The following is a 4,685-nucleotide window of genomic DNA, read 5'->3' as shown; positions in this document are numbered from 1 at the left end:
TTGTATATATATATATATATATATCTTCTTCCATTGTTTTATTATATCGATTTATTTTTTATTTCACAGAAAACATAGAAAACAATTGTTTTTAGAAATTTTATACATCTTAAAAATTCGAATACTTGCAATGAAAGACTTTCTAAATTATCAAGAATTTTAAGGTACACAAAGATATTTCAAAGACCTTTGAAACTTTTTATTTTAAATAATATTCGAAGCAATTTGAAACTTTATGTGGTGTTTGAAAACTTTTTAGAAAAGAATTTTCCATCGCCTTCCAAGATATAGATCCGACTTATAATAGTTTCTGTTATACTCTTTTTCTCTTCTTTTCTTCCTTTGTCAATTACAACATTTTTGCTTAGATATCTGACTCTGTCATTTCCTAGATCCGAATGATAATCTAACACTATTTTTTTTTACGTGTGGACTCCTACGTATCGCTCCTTCGTGTCTTAATTCGATTGTTCCGGTCTATCAAGAATCGAGCGCGGCGAATGAGAGATAATGCGAAATTCACGAAGCGTAAAGGTAGTTCAATTTGCTTCTATTTCGACGGAAGTTCCTGCTTTATAGACACGCAGCTATTGTGGCTGTAACGGCGGCTTCTACTGTTCTTACTATATGGGTGGACGCGTTTAACGATGCGGGCACTTGTAATGATGTCACGCACATGTGTGAGATGCAAAGTTGAACGTAATACCCGTTGAAAAGATGAGTTTGGCGCACGATTTATTCTACTCAAATACCTACTAACATACTCTAGAAATACAAAAAAATTAGCAGACCCGCTTCCATAGATGTTACTGAAAGTTAAAACTGCATCGAAAATTTAGCGACTCTATAATATATTTAATAAAACAAAGTACTGTCACTTTGCTATTAATTATTATGTATACATATAAACAATTATAATCCTCAAATTTCACTTTAAGAGAATACATTGCGGTATTTACACTCAGAAAAAAACTTGGAAGAAAAAGTTTAACTTACTTTAAGAAAATTATTTCTTTAAGGCTTCCTTGATATTTACCAGTTTCAAAAAGCGGTTTTGCTTTAATGAATTAGGATATATATATATATATAATTCGATTACTTATAACTTTCTAAAAATAAATATATTGTAAAAATTTTTTTTTCAAAATGCCATACATTAAGGAAAACGATATCAAGTAAATATATGCGCCTTTATTAACTAACACAAAAAATTATAAGCTATGGGAAACGCATTGGAAAAAGAAAGTCGAGTATACCATACTAAAAAAGTATACCATACTAAACGTTTAAGGGTTAATTAATTATACATTAGATACTTCTCTTAAAACTCAAGCAGTTGATACTTTGAGTAAATGTAATATCGACAAATAATTGATAAATTTTTGACAAATGGCGATTAAAATCGCGTTTAGTAGATCAAGAAAGTGGATCATTATATAATCAATCGATAGGAGAAATTGCATTATAAAACACTGTTATCTACTTCGGTATCGAATATCAAACCCGGAAGACATCAAAATCATTTAGGCGCGTTTTAACCGATATTCTAATTCGCCATTTTTCCGGTTCATTGAAGATTCATATACAATAGACACGAAATGAATCGATACTACTATTGATAGAAGATTATACGGGGATTTATAGACATTCAGTAATCAAGTATAATTGAATATTTATTTAAATATTTTGCGGTCGCTTATCTTTGCGTCGGATTGTACGGGGAATTAATGACTCGCTCTAATGATCCAATCAACTCGCGAATGCGCTATGTCATTCGAAAAACGGAATGCATTTACGATTAACGAAAGTGACTCATCACACGCATATACAGTGGTCGATGACTGCTGGATAGTTTTGCAAACTGCCATTACGCATAATTTTCGATTGCTGTGTCGACATTTGCCGTCAGCGATTCTCAGTCTTACAATCCAGAAGATTTTAAATAGTAATTCAATGGCAGATAAAATAACGTTCCAACGGTACGGTTTACGATTGTTTGTTGTAATCACAGCATTGATGAAATTTTTTTGTACCTGTTATTAGTGGCTGCAGACATCAGGATATCCCATATTTATCGCATTTATCTTTCTAAGATTGCACATTTATTAAATAGCATAGCAAATAAAAATAAAAAATATTTTTCCGTATTTAACAAGATTTAATTGTAATTTTTATGTTTTTTAACATATGGAATGCGAGCGCAGTTTTATTAAATACAATTGTTCAGTTTTTTACTGAATGTTAGACAGGAAATACATATATATAACATTGATCCTTGAGAAAAGGGTCAAATTTTATTAGCAAAAACGTCAAGGCACTGGTGGTTCTACTCTAGCTCTAAATCATACAGAATAATGGGCTCTTTTATATTAAGCGAATAAGTGACGGACGTTTGTATCTTCAATTCGAGATACTTTAACGGCATTTAACTTTAGACTTACTAAAATGCCAAAGATCGAGATTATACATAAAATGAAAAAACATGAAAAATTATATGTATAATCCTTTTCAAAAAGGATTGGTAAAGAAATTAAAGATAACCTTTACATTTGGGGATACTTCTTCAATGACCTTGATCTTGATATATGTTACAAAGGTGAGACTACTGATCAACTTTTTCTGATGAATTATTTGGCGGTCTCATAGTTTTCGAGATATATTTACATAAAACTCACTTTTAACATTTCGTTAGATAAACTTATTAGAGACCGTCTCTTCGGTAACCTTGACATATAAAAAATTCTGAAAAAATTCTTAGAGTTCTACGAGAAGAAAATAAATAATTTTTGTCTCTTGCAGTTTTTCTGAGTTGATAATATTTGAGTAAAAATTATTGAAGACCAATTTTCGGCAATTTTTAGTAATTAATACCTTATTAATTATTGCGAAAATTGCAAAATGGTAGAGAACTTTTCAACTCAGTTTAGTCCGCTCTACCTGCCCACGAAATATTTGGTGATTATTTTTGGGATAGGACTTGTATTGTCATGACTCTAAGTGACTTTCAAAAAGTTTTAGATGGCGGTTGCTATTTGTTCAAAAGTTATTAACAAATAAAGTTTAAAAAATATCTTATTTCTGCTATATACTAACAGGCTATATATAACTTTCCAAGTTTCCACGCGAAGGGAAGTCTAATCCACCTCCCCCTCTACCTAGGGGAGACTAACTTTCCAAGAGAAGCAAAGTCTACTTCATTTCTCCTCCTTCCCCCGTTTAGGAGAAAATTGATCGCTTCTTGACTGGGGAGGAGGAGGGGAGAAGATGGGGTGAATTTCGCTTTGCTAGGAAAGTCGAACGCCCCTAAATAGAAAGAGTAGAGGGTAATTTTTAATATTGTATATGATAGAAATAAGACATTATTTTTCAAATTATATTTGTTAAGAACTTTTGTACGAGCAATGACCATCACCTAAGACCCAAAACCTTTTGAAGGTCGCTTAGAGTCATAACCTTGATAATATATATCAAGGTCAAGATCAAGATCAAGGTCAAGGTCATCGAAGAGATGTCCCCTAATGTAAAGGTTTACTAATATTTTATTTGTAACTTTTAAAAATACACGTATACATTTAATAATTACATAAAAATATATAATATTTGTTCTAATATATTTATTAATAATTTTATTTATTTCAGACAAAAAAATAAGAAAAGGAAAAAAGCAGGATTCCAACGTGGGATCTCCAACATTTTGATCTTGCATCTTTCGCATTTAATCACGTAGAGTTCTTGTAGGTCATGTTTATGAACGCAGTATCTGTATGTATATCGCGCATGAAAAATTATAAATTATTAATATCTGTATCGTTTTGTAACTATCGCGTTTAGAAATTATTTTTGCTATAGAATAATATATAGAGAGGTACGTGATTACTAAAATTTATTAAAATTCTATATGTTATACAGAATGTCTCTTTCGGCCGAGATTGCCTAGAAGGCATTTTCGGATTTTTGGTCGTTTAAAAACAAGCTACCGGAAAGAGGAGAACGGGCTGCCTCTCGCTGTCTTCACTCTTGATGTTCCGAAGGCTGCCGAAAGCGGGAAAGATAGTCTGTACGCTGCTTCGCTTGCTCCACGCCGAAGCTAGCCGAGCGCAATGTCAGTTGGTGGGGCAAAAGTGGTGTGGCTGATTTTCTGTGGCGCACGGGAACAAATGTGCTTGGCTGTGACCGCCGATTCCAGAGTCCGGTGAGTCCGGTCCCTCAGCCCTCTCAGTCGCGGCGGTGGCATCCTGCTCGCAACACGCGCCACGACCGGATTCGAAAAGTGGCTGCCGCCGCCGCCGCTGCCTGCCACCGCGCCGGTTTTTAATCGGATCGCATTTCCGGCGTGGACGAGGGGTGCTCTTGAACTGTCGCATATATTTCAGTAAGCCTCTCTGCAACTCACGACTGCTTGATCGCGCCTTTATCAAGCCACAGTGACAATGAAAATCTGATATTAAAAAAAAAATCGGCGATTGGTTATCCTTTCAACGAACGGGAGAGACGCCTCTTTGTTGCTATCTTTTTTGAACTTATTGGTAGTTCCTGTTGCGTGTTCCGATGTAAGAGTGAATTGCCTTGAAAAAAAAGTGAGAGGAAGCCGGTGACAAAAACGCCGTTATTGTACCAAGCATCAAAATTACAAATCATCTGAAGCAAGTCTTCTACGAAAAAGATAACTTTAACTCTTTTTGTAA

The 4,685-nt window shown here is 34.0% G+C and overlaps 1 protein-coding gene across 2 annotated transcripts in view; it reads left to right on the top strand.

Moving 5' to 3' along the window:
- The window catches only part of LOC108750902 (chondroitin sulfate synthase 1), a 25,783-nt gene that overhangs the window by 1,018 nt on the left and 20,080 nt on the right, over nucleotides 1–4,685 (top strand). The window contains exon 1 of one of the 2 annotated variants that reach the window (XM_018490755.1): nucleotides 3,941–4,192. The exons of the other annotated variant lie outside the window; for it this stretch is intronic. The gene's annotated coding sequence lies outside the window, so the exon portion shown is untranslated. Of the gene's footprint in view, nucleotides 1–3,940; nucleotides 4,193–4,685 lie in introns of those variants that run through there. 2 annotated transcript variants of the gene reach the window in all.

Source organism: Trachymyrmex septentrionalis, unplaced genomic scaffold, assembly GCF_001594115.1.
Source record: "Trachymyrmex septentrionalis isolate Tsep2-gDNA-1 unplaced genomic scaffold, Tsep1.0 scaffold38, whole genome shotgun sequence".
NCBI lineage: Eukaryota > Metazoa > Arthropoda > Insecta > Hymenoptera > Formicidae > Trachymyrmex > Trachymyrmex septentrionalis.
The sequence above is the reverse complement of the archived record's forward strand: the minus strand, read 5'-3'. Positions and strand labels throughout refer to the sequence as shown.